This window comes from Mycteria americana, chromosome 1 (genome assembly GCF_035582795.1).
Source record: "Mycteria americana isolate JAX WOST 10 ecotype Jacksonville Zoo and Gardens chromosome 1, USCA_MyAme_1.0, whole genome shotgun sequence".
NCBI lineage: Eukaryota > Metazoa > Chordata > Aves > Ciconiiformes > Ciconiidae > Mycteria > Mycteria americana.
Window position 1 is genome coordinate 76,262,523 of NC_134365.1, and position 12,062 is coordinate 76,274,584.

The window sequence follows — 12,062 nt, forward strand, 5'->3', positions numbered from 1 at the left end:
TGCAGGACATAAATTAACCCTACTCCAAATTAGCTTGTTTTTCTGCTTGTTGAGTATCAGTTCAGATCTATTTGCTATGGACCAAATTCAACAAAGTACTTAAGCACATGCATAACTTTGATCATGTAAGGAGTCCCATTGAGACTATTCACATGCTTAAATATATGTACACAGTTAAATAATTTGCTGAATCCAGACCTACTTTATTTTTTCTCAAGAATGCTTTTGCAGAGACAGAGTTGTTTTATTCCGACCATGAAGAGTTTACTGCAAATACATGATACTGAAAGCTGCGGTGATTACTTGTAACTGGTCACACAGAGCTGTTTCTGTTCTCAGTGAGCCCGATTTTATAGTCTGGATTAAATTTAAAGAGCCCACCGAGATACTGGATTTCTCAAGGTGAAATGACAGTGGAAAGGGCAGCGGTAGCTGAAGATAGATCAAGGAGAGGAGGAAATTAAGGAACCTCAGAAACATTCTCTTCCTGGTTTTGGTCAAAAAGGCACAATTCTTGGAAAACTTACATAACCAAAAGGCATGTGTGCCTATTTTCTCCTTTTTGCCCTCATTAAGAACATATGCGTGAGACTCCGTGTGCGTGCAGCTGTGTGGTGTAAGGAATTCCCTGTGCAATGCGCAGCACTAGCATCAAAAGGGCGTCTTACTCCTTTCCATGGATACTTTACCTCTTTGGCAAAAATGAAGCAGGATCTTTATAGGAAATCTGCCTCCTAAAACATCAACCAGTGATACGGATCTTAAAACATCTCTGGCTAGATCCTCCAGATTTCCACATAAATGTAAGAAGGTGCTTAAATGTTTTACTGAATTAGACTCCCTACCCTTCTCCAGCAGCGTGCAAAGGAAGGATTGACTGAAGGTGAATAAAACAGAAATTATTTAGGATTACACATAATGTAACTAAGTTAGGAAGCGATTGGGGTGGGCACTGAGAGCAAGGAGCTGCCTGCCACAGCAGAGACATCCTACAACGGGACAAAGTCATGTCCTTGGCTCGTACAATTCAGCATCACTCCATAATACCCTCCTAACCAATTTTCTGGGGAAACAAGGCATCTTGTTCTTTCAGTATAGCTCAAAGAGTAAGTAAGCTGCTATGTTAGATGGGGTGTGGGGGGGATGTATTTGTACAATTTTAGCCCTATTTTATGGCTGGATTTGAGGCTAATTTCCCCCTTTTTTTCTTAAATGACCATTGTCATCTTCCCTGTTGGAGATAGCTTTGGTCAAATTCTACATGTTTATGCAATCCCAGCAATATAGAGATTTTATTTTCCCTTTTTTTGCCACCACCCCACCTTCCCAAAGAGCTCCATTTTTTATGTGAAAAATCACGCTCAAAAATGTATTTGATGCCCTCCCTGGACTCACTGGCTTATCAACCTGTGCAAAAATTACTCTGAAAATTTCACGAACATTATTTTGAAGCAGCAGAAATGTATCTTCGGTGCCTTCATAACTAAATTACAAAAGGGAAATAGGAAAAAGAAGACATCAGAATATTAAAAATGCCAATGCTCTTTCTAGCTACGAAAGCTCTGTCACAGCCAGCAAGTGAAATATCACGCCAATAGTGAGCATAAACATTTTATGCCTTGTTATGCATGTTCTGAACATCTTCAACCAGAAATGTCTTAATTATGGCCATTAATTTCTCCTCTATAAAAGGGTGATTTCCATTCACTAATGTAAACTTTCTAACAGGAAATTATATAGCAAGTGTATAAAAATTATTTGTCGGGTTTGAGAAACTAATCGGCAAGCTAGCTTTCAATAGAAAATGCGATGTTTGATGTTCTGGCTCCCAGTTCTGCTGAACACCTGGAGCGGTAAACAATACAAACTCAATGACTTATCAAGTACTTGTTTTCAGTAAACCATTAACTCCTTGAAAAAGGCTTTTCTCCTTCTAGCAATAACTTCCCAGGTCATATAGTTTCAATAGTTTCCCAGATCACTCGCCTTCCTTCGTAAGAGTCCCTGAGAAGCCTGGATTTTGAGAAAGGATCTTCCATGAGTTTTATATCTCCCGTTGTGTTTACAGGCTTCATGAGAAAAGGAAGCAGTGGTATTCTGAGCACAGTACTTCTTGGGATCTTTACAGGAATATTTGGTTAAATATTTGCAACAAACACTCTACCTGGGAAACACATCCTTTTTTCCTGCTTCTAAGTTGTCTGCTGACACTCTTGAAAGTCATAGTGAAAAATACTTAGTGCAAATGACTCTCACCCAGTAGACTGCAGGAGAAGTGGTCATCAGCACCACTGCTTTCTGCCGGAGGTATCCCTCCAGTGTTGGGTTTTTCAGTTTCTGAAGGTGAAGGTATATGTGCGTAGCTGACTACGTAAACCCCACGCTCCCCAACAGATTCACCTAATCTTCGCAATTTCTTCCTACCCATACCTAATTTCATGTCGCGCTTAAGGTCTTTCTCACAGACTGCTTAGCACTTCTTCCTGTCTAAAAGAGCATAAAAAGGCATTAGACACAGGTCAGAACTAGAAGCGACGACCTTCTATGTCCAGAAGACTTCTTCAGCAGGAACTCTACATCTTGCCAGGTGTGCTTACAAAAAACATACTCAGTGGTATAAAGCCATGAAGGAAGATTTGATCATAACCCAAGATCCAGACCCACTAGAAATATTTGTAGAAACATCCCCAAACCCAAAACCTGCAAATATTTATACGCTTGCATTTAAATTGAAGCATGTGTATGCTCTTGAAAATGTTCTTCATGTAGCATCAATGCGGTCACGTGGAAGCAAAATCCTGCTCTCATCTAAAGGATCAGGACTTAAAAAAAAAAAACCCACCAGAAAACAAAAAGAGAAAACGTGCTACACTCAAAAGCCCACCAGAGGAACGGTATGGGAATATGGTTAAAATGGTGATAACACAAACAACAAAAAAACTTCTCTTAATGAGACTCTTCTTTAAAGGACCAGCGTGTTCTCATCTCCGAACACGGTGCACAGGCAGTTTTGAAAAGGCCACCAGCGCAGGGAAGAGCTGGGAATGACTACTGCTGCTCCGCTGCTGCGGCCGGGCGCAGAGAGCAGCCCCAGCGCAAATGTTTGTAGGCAGTGAAAAATGTCAGTGAATCACAGCTCTGAAGTTCATTTGCAAACAGGTTTGGCGTTTTGTTAGAAACAGTCATTTTTCCTATTCCAAGTTGCATAAACACGAAACGGATTAAAACTTCTTATTCAAAACTTTCTGCCCAAAATAGCTGCCTGCTTAGGAGTCTTTGCTACTCTGAGGTTTGGTTTTGTTTGGTTTTTTTTTTCGGGGAATTTTCCATCATCAAAACCCAAAGCAGAAACAATAGAAAACACTGACTGCCGGCTTTCCACATGTCAGTTAAAAATAAGCACCAAAAGCATTCTTGCTTCTTCCAGAAACAATAGAAAAATCTCAGGGAAAACAAAAAACCCCATGCCTGTGCCCCAGCCAGAGCTCTCACTGGTCTTCCTCCGTTGGGACCGGAGCTCTCCCCCAGCTCCTGCAGCTCTCCCTCCAGCGGGACCCCCGGGTCCCTCCACCCGGGGATGCAGGCTCCCGGCGGATACCCGGCGGAGGTGGGTATGGGCGGCCCCGCTCTCCCCGGGGCCGGGGCCGGGGCCGGGGCCGGGGCCGACCCGAACTCCCGCCGGCACCCGCTGCCCCCGCACGCTTTATCGGCCGGTCCCAGCGACCCTGTTGGGGGCTTTATTTTTAGGCAAGGCTGTAGCGCCTCTCCTTTAAAAGGCTGCTGCCCGGCCGCCACCCCCAGCGGTGGGGAAGGACGCGGCGCGGACGCGCCCTCGCCCGGACCGGCGGCGGGGAGCAGCGGCGGCGGGGAACAGCGGCGGCGGCAGCAGCGCTGGCGGCGGGGGGCCGCGGGCGGCTGCGGCTTTAAGAGCTCCCACAATGCCGTGCTGGCGTCCCAGTTCCGTTACATGTCTCTCCCGGTGAAGGGGAGCGAGGGAGAGGCAGGAAGGAGGCGGGGGCGGCCGCTCCGGGCGGAGGACACCCACGCGCGGCCGGGCGAGAGGCGGCGGCGGCTGCTGCTCGGCGGGGCCGGGGGAGGAGCGGGGCGCCCCGGAGGGCCGGGCTGAGCCGAGCCGAGCCCCCAGGCGCTGCGCCGTGGGCCGGCCGCGCCGACCCCCGCGGGGCGCGAGGCGGAGCCGGCGGCCGTTGGGGCCGTTGGCGCTGCCCGCGGAGCCGCCGCGGGACGGGCGCCGAGCCGCCGCCGGGGGAGCGGTAAGTGCGCGGCCAACTCCGGCGCGGTCTCGTCCCGCCGGAGCCCGCTCTCCTCCCCTTCACCCGCCGCCCTGCTCGCTGTCGCCCTCCCCCGCTGCAGCCCCTCTCCCGCAGCCCACCCGGCTCCGCGTCCCGCCCCGGTCTCCTCTCCTCGGCGTCTTTCGGTTCGTCCCTGCTGCGGGGTTTGTGACCCTTCTCTGCCGCCTCTCCCCCGTTGTCCCCTTCTCCTCTCTGCCTCCGCTCGCCAACTTTCCCGTCCGTGTTGCCCGTTTCCCACTTCCCCTCGGATTTTCAATTTTGGTTTTGGTTTTTTTTTTTTTTTTTGGCGTTTTCAGCTCTCCCGTTCCCCCTTACGCGTCTGCCCTGCCTGCTCGCACTCGTTCCTGTCTTTTCGCTTCTTCCTTCGCTACTTCCCCAGCTCCCGCCAGCTTTTCCTCTCTCCTGGCATTTTGTCTTTCTTCTTCCTTCGGGCATCGTGTGGAAAAGTAAGGGGCATTTCTCTGTGTCCTTGGGAAAGGGACTTCAGAAGCTACTTTTCTTACACTGGGAAATCTTTGTAGTAGTTTTCTTTTTTCTCCTCCCTCTTACTGTCCCCGAAAAGAAAATTAAGCCTATTTTTCTTTTTATTTCTCCCCCCCCCCCCCCCCCGACCCCCGCCGTGGGCTGTTTGTTTTGGTCTCGCCCCCCCCCCCCGACAGTGCCAATTTGTTTCACGATTAATCTCTCTTATTCCTGCCCCAACCCCTCGCTCTCTCTTTCTCTCCCCCAGTAAGAAAAAAAGATTACAGGAAAATCTGTTTTGCCAGCAGGGAATGTCTGAGATTTTTTTTTTTTTTTGGGGGGGTGGGGTGGGAGACTACTGATGAGAAAAGCTTAAGCAAATACAGTACAGTAGGACAAGACAGAGGCATGAACTTTAAAGGGTAAGAAAAGGGATTCTGCTCCTTGGTTTATGCAGCTCTGAACTGTTGTTGGGAAGGTCTGGTCCAGGGTCTGGTTTGGGGTTGTAGTACTCTGGTGTGTGCCAGTCTCTCTTCTGTTCAGCAAAGTGGCGTTTTAACATGCCGACAGCGGTGTGCTAAATTGCGGTTCAGTATCGCTCGTGGGCTTCATCAGTGTGGGAAATCAGAAGGGGGGGGGAGGCTACAGATTTCGGTGTCCCCTTTAGAATTACACCTGTCATGCTTTCCATCCCAAAACTGCAGATATATCCGAGGTTGACACATGAACAAAATTGCTGCAAACTGCTTACATCTGTGTCAAAAAGTGCTGTCGTGTGGTTTCTGAAGTCTGGTTTGGACCTCACAAGCTTCTGCCTCAGCTCTAGTCAGCATCACACGTTAAAATTAAGTATGTGCCAGGCTGTGGAGAGCAAGGAAATCAATTGCCTAACGATTTCTGCCAAGACACCTGTTTAAGGGTTTTCATGCTCCCAGTTAATTGTGTTTGGTAGTGGTGTGATTAAGTGTTGTAAAAGTAAGGAGCTATGTCTTTTTCGGTAGAGAATACGTAGTTCATAAATAAAATGTCAACTTTTTTAGGTCGGAAGGAAACTGTGGATCTTGGTTGTGTTGCATTACTTCTGTTGATAGATAATGTTCCGGAAGACCACAAGGTTACATGGCTAAATTGCGAATTAAGTAAGCCCTACTTTTTTCCTCTTTCTCTAAAGAAGAGAGAAAATAACCACTTCAGACTGACTTTTGTTCGATGGTATCTAATTAGAAAGTAGGCTAGACATTAAACTCAAGGTACTTCTCTTTGTGTCTTACAGCAAAAAATGATTTGATATGCGATGAGTGGCTGAGGGAACCGAAGTGCTTGCTTGGCTTTCATAGTGTTTAGTTGTATGCCCTTTAGGACAACTGAGAGAGTTAAGGTGGTTCACTTCTTACACTTAAGTAATCTCTCTGTCCTTCTCCTGCCTCACCCACACAAGCCCAACAGAATTTGATCAGTTGTTTGAATGAATCTTCTTTTTTTAGCTTTTAGGAGATGAAAAACTTGGGGGGGGGGGGGAATAAAAGGCAAAAAATAAGTTGTGTTAGCAAGGAGTTTGTCTTTTAAAACTGAACCTTGGACTGTTTCGGGAAACACCACCGATAATTCTAAAGAGCCAAATTAAGTTGATTAGCACCACTTCTTAAAATCCTTTTGAGGAAAGCCCTGAAAAGGAACATGTTGGATAGAAAGAAGGAGATTTAGTTGCTGAAATGCAGTGCTGAGGATGGTGGGTTCTGTTCCTGCTTCTGCCATCGCATGGCAGTACGACCTCTGCCTGAGCTGCCGTCCTGCCTGCACCTTGTAGGATATGGGGATTTTTCCTGACTCTCTGTTAAGTGCTTTTACACATGATTTTAAGAATAATTAACGTGTAAACATATTACTCTTTGTTTAGTTGGGGTTTTGAATGCTGGTCGGGTAGTAGTTTTGCTTGTGCTAATATTCATTCTTCAAAAGTTGTAAAGTAGAACTCTTGATCATCGCCGCTTATTTTGAGAGCAGCATAAGATTTTTGCATTGCTGTAATGATTTTGAGGCTAGAGTTATTTTTATCCCCTGTATATCTCTGACAGTATTAGTGCATGCTTCTTCTGTGGTACCTTAACAGTCTGCCTCAAGCTGAATTTGAAGGGCACTGTTGGTCTCTCCGGAAAGAAACTCTAGCAAATTGAATTGCAGGGTGGAAAACTGTCTTGTGGGGACTGGGCTGAGGACCCCCCTCAGCGTGATGCATGCAGTTCCTCGGGGTTGTTTTTTTTTTTTTTGTGAGCTCTGTAATTATGAGATTGGCTTAGTATGTGTGTTTTTTTTGTTTGCTTTCTAATTTTAGGGTTTTGCCTGGGTTTTTAAGTCTTTAAGATCTCTATCTTGAAATTAAATGTAAATGTTGTGTGGTTTTCTAGGGCTTTTTGAAAGCTCAGGTTTTCTTGTAACTTTTTTCATGCCAGGGTTGGGACTTCACAGCATGATGGAACATACTATAATCTCAATGCCCGCCTTCCCATAATGTTTGAGACTTGTAAACTTTGTAGATACAAGGCTCTACCCTGTTGCAGGTAGTTCTTTCTCTTCAGTGAAAAGGAGAGACTTGATTCTGTAGAAACTTGCTATTAGGCAGCTGCATCAGCTTTGGGTTATAACTTGCTGTCCTCTTGCATATGCACATAGCTAGCTCCGTGCTTCTGAATCTGGACAGTCAGTCTAGTTTCAAGTTCAGTTTCATAAATAACTAATTCTGGCTATCCTTCCTAACCCTCTTCAAAGCGTATGGTGATCTCACAGCTTTGACAAGAATAGTTTTCCTGGCTGATGAGAGGATGTTCATGCTGTTTTCTCCTGTTACTGTTCCGAGGACTGTATGTCATCTTTCTCTGTACTGCTAAAACACGGGGCGGGGGAGAGACTGGCCCGCGTGTGCCGAGCAGTGCCATGCTGCTGCTTCTCTCTCCAGTTCGTTACCCATGAAGTTGAGATCACCAGAACTTGTCCTGCTTGGGAAAGGAAGGTGGGTTTGAGCTGTAGCTTAAGCTTACAGGGGCTTGTCACATCTGCCACGGGGACTGCAGCCTGGGCCCCTCTGGGCTGTTATTTCACTCAGATCTCTGGAAGCATCTAGTTGTCTTTGTGATAACAGAAATACGGAGAGCGTTCAATATATCTGGGAGGACTTGAGGAGATAGGCACTGTAAGCTTTCAGATGGGAGGCACTTGAGAAATCGGCTTAATTCACCTCTTCACTTTGGAGTTACTCCTTAAAGGGGGAAGGAATCTGTTTACTTTCTTGTCGTGCTTGGAAAAAGGGCTTACCCACAACAAAAGACATTGTAATGCTTTCTATAGTCCAGGATTATTGAACAAAAGCGTCTTGCTGTGCAATATTGTTGCTGCGCTCAATGTTGTATGATAACACATGTTTCTCAGCTGTTGTTGATTCCTCAGTGGCACAGACTTCAAAGGAATGTGCTGAAAGAGAGCCGTGGCCAGAGAAAAAACAAGTTTTGTTCCAGTGGCCTGTACCATCCATCTGTTTAAATACTCTGCGGAACTATTCCAGAGCGTTCAGGCATCCAGTTAGGGCTGACAAGCAATTACAGCTGGGAATGGAGCCTACTGCAAAGAGACCACCTAGCGAAGGCTTAAATGCTACCCTGCCTCGATGGGTCAGAGCCCCCCTGCCGTCCCAGCCAGCGACAAGAGATAAGGCGCATCATTTAGGGTATCTTTCAACATGACATTGTCTAATTCCTAATGCTATTGAGGATTTATTTATTTTTACTCTCTATGCTATCTTTAGCATGAGAAGGGAAGGATGGTAATGAGGACAGAAGGTCATCTCTGTAGTCTCCTCTTCCTATGTAACAAACTACATCTGTAATATAAATGAGTGTGTGTGTATATATATATATTAGTGAATACTTTTTTCCCCAAAACACATGGGACAGTTAACAGATGACTTGAGTGTTTGCAAAGGTAGCAGTATACGTTACTGAATTAGTTTTAGTTCCAAAACATTACTAGTGAAGTCCTCTGTCTTAAAAGATTGGAGCCAATTACGTTGTGCTATTTCAGAATGAGTTTGGGGAAATATTCCACAATTCAATCCTTGGTAACAAATTCAAGAAAACCCGTGTACTCGTGTATTATTCAATCCATGGTAACAAATTACACAGTGGTTTTTGTTTTTGTTTTTTTTACAATAGGATGTTGCCAGTTCCAAGTACTGTAACTTTTGTTTTTACTTAAATTCTGATATTGGAGTCTACTGTGTAAGACGGGTCTCAACTTGTGGTTGCCAACTGAATCTTAAAATCGTAGCCTATGTGCTCTCTGTTGTCCCGGGTACTGGAACTTAGAGGGGAATATTAACAGAGAGACTACAAGTAAACTATCAATAACCTGTAAAGGTCCTTGAAGTTTTCCTATGTGGGACTGACATTCATTTTGAGGATTGGGATGAGTACTGTAGATAGAGTAATGTGTGTTTCAGTTAAGAGGGTTTAACCTTCTTTATGAATGGAAAATGATCATGCAGATGCACTAAGAGGATATTTGAGCTTTGAAAAATTGTGAGGCACTCCAGGATTTCTCTTTCACCTGCAAACAAGCAGCACAACTCTAAAGGTAAGCTTGAATGTTGTCCTCTGCTGTAGTATTACTCCTGCCTTTATACTGTGATGTGACATTTATGCCTTTGAAAGGATAGTTGTTTCTCCCAGTGTCAGAAGTCATGATGGTTTTTTGGTATTTTGAGACGTCAGATTTTAATGCCTTACTACGTCTTTGAGTGGAAAAGAGAGGGAAACTTCTAGAAACGTGTAATGTAACTGACTTCCATCCAGCTTCTGCCCTTGCTCCAGGGCTGACATTGTAGTTTGAACTCATTTACTTGCTTTGAAAGCTGTACTAGGTGTAACCTTGCATCTTACTTCCCTTACTGCAACAGGACCTGGTGTGTTTCCAGCATGCACCTTGCTGTGTCTCTAGGTCATCCAGTTTTAAAATGGTGAGGCAGTGCTGGTGCTTTCTTTTTATTGTATGCTCCCCTTTAATCTTAAGGGCTGTTACTTCCTTTTGTTTCAACTGAACTGAAAGTCTTTGCTAAAAGATTTTTGGACTCCTGAAGTGTTTGTCTATGTTTTCAAGCCGTTATTCAAAGGGGGTTTGGAGTTTCCGGAGCAACCTTTTGAAACTTTACGTTTTATCATCAGTCAGCAGTTTCATGAGCATGGATAAGGAAAGGCTGTAATTCCACTAGGCAGCCAGATGTTTTGTGTCAATGCCAAAGTGGGGAGACAGTGTGGCTTTAGGAGTTGGAGAGTCTGTTGTTCTTGTCACTGGACTGTTTGGGGATCTTCAACAGATTGTATCTGCTTTCTCTCCTCTGCCTTCTCCTCCCTCCTGCCATGCCTGTACTGATTGTGATCACCTCCTTTTACGTAAACTGAGATTGAGCGCAAAGTATTCTTTGTTGCTTTCTGAAAAGTAGATATTTTGTTGTCAGTTTGTGTTTCTTTTAATATTAAGCTTAAAGCCATAGAAAAGCTGCATGTAACCTGGCAATTGGTGAATTTATAGCTCTTATCCAGCAGATTAATACTAATGTTAACTCTGACTAGTGTGGTGTTAAGTGAACAATATAAAGCAAGCAGTTTTCTATGCAGATAGAGGGGAGAGTACTCTTAGAGAGTCAAATCTCCCAGTTCTGTACTAAATTCCACCTTTTTTTGGCCAGTACTTCTTAAAGACTTGTAAGATCCTTGGAGATCCTTGTCTTGCTTCTCCTGCTTCTGTATGACATGTGAAGGAAAGAAGGACAGTAAGGAACTCATCAGATGTCTCCACATGTCAAACCCTTGCTGGAGAAGAAAGTAAGAAGATGCCACAGCTAATAATATTTAAAAGTCGATATTGGGAATCAAGATACCAAATGCTTAAATGTGTCTTTGCAGGTGTATGGCTGGCAATATTAACTAGCACTACTACCTGGAATAACTGGCATCTGGAGAGAAACATGGCAGTGGTGGAACGTGTGTGGCTTTTAAAAACACGTTCTCACTCATCAGAACCGCACCCTCCATGTTGCATGTGTGTGCTTGCTTTGGGCTTCATCCACGGCTCCGGGTCAATCAAAGCCTTTGTGCTGGTGTCATTGGGAGCAAGGACAGAAACTTCTAGTGAATAAGCCGCGTGTTTGAGACCATGTATTTCAAGCAGTGGAATCAACGCTGATGAGGAACAGGACAAACGAAGAACAGTCGCTGAATACAATGCAATGCTTTCAAGCTATTAATGGCATTGGAATTGGTAACCTGATACTCTAAAGAGATAACAAAGGCTATATATCATACAAGGGAACATTGATTTTTTTTTTTTTTTTTTTTTGCAGGAGTTGGTAAATAATGTAGTAAAATCTTTCATCAGAACTCATTCTAGTGAACAAGATCTGTTGAAAATGACTCAATTAACAAGAATTTACAAAATAGTCTGAATAGAAAAGTAATTTTCTGTCTTATTACAGTGTTCTTTCACTGCAATTCCTATATTTGCTTACCAGTTTACCTGCTCACCTCATGTCCTGTGAATTTAGCCTTTGTTTCAAACTGAGATACAACATAAATAAAAAGCGTTTGGGCTTTTCTTCTTCCAAGAATGGAAGACTTAAGGGGATGACAAAATGAAATATGTGCAAAGTTGACATAACAAATATGGTATGTGACTGTTCCCTTGTTTCCCAGGAACAGACCAGAAGGCAAACAACTTGATACAGAATACAGCAGTGGTACATGGGGATTAAGCTATTCTGTGTGAGCCTGTGGAGGACTCTCTTTAGAGGCCTTTTAGTACAAGTAGGATGGACATCTGCAAGGGTGGTCTTGTGCAAGAAAACTCAGTTCAACCTCGTAACTCAAGAATTAAGAGAATATTCTACCTTAAGCCTGCTGCTTACTAGCAGGAAAAACTGACTACTTGCCTCCTTTGTGCTTCTACTTAAGCAGAGGAACTTGTAGTCCCTGCAGGCGAGGCGAGAAGATAAAGGGAGCATACCTTCAAGAGGTGGTGTGTGCTATGGGAGAAGACTTGATTGAGTTTGCTGTCAGTGAACTGAAGTTCTGTGCACAATGGGTCATGTTCTGTAGAAGTTAAGGGAAGAGGCTCACCTCCTAGGTAGGGTGGGAGGGAGCTGGGCTCTCACCAGCAGCCAAGAATCACACTTTAAAAAGCACTCAGGTGGTGGTTTTGGTTTACTTAAACTTCTAGCAAGACAGAAGTTTGGGTTTTTTTGTGTTT

At 44.5% G+C, this 12,062-nt stretch overlaps 1 protein-coding gene and 1 long non-coding RNA gene across 7 annotated transcripts in view; both read left to right on the plus strand.

Moving 5' to 3' along the window:
• Positions 1 to 3,853: 3,853 nt before the first annotated feature.
• Positions 3,854 to 12,062, plus strand: part of RASSF8 (Ras association domain family member 8) — an 89,647-nt gene continuing 81,438 nt past the window's right edge. For 4 of the 6 annotated variants that reach the window (XM_075506664.1, XM_075506692.1, XM_075506673.1 and 1 more), the window contains exon 1: positions 3,854 to 4,271. The gene's annotated coding sequence lies outside the window, so the exon portion shown is untranslated. Of the gene's footprint in view, positions 4,272 to 4,385; positions 4,436 to 12,062 lie in introns of those variants that run through there. The other 2 variants (XM_075506709.1, XM_075506681.1) reach the window with 2 other exon arrangements.
• LOC142404732 (uncharacterized) lies at positions 9,351 to 10,583 on the plus strand. Its single transcript, XR_012773941.1, has 3 exons — positions 9,351 to 9,395; positions 9,718 to 9,777; positions 10,519 to 10,583. It is a non-coding gene; the product is annotated as an uncharacterized LOC142404732 (long non-coding RNA).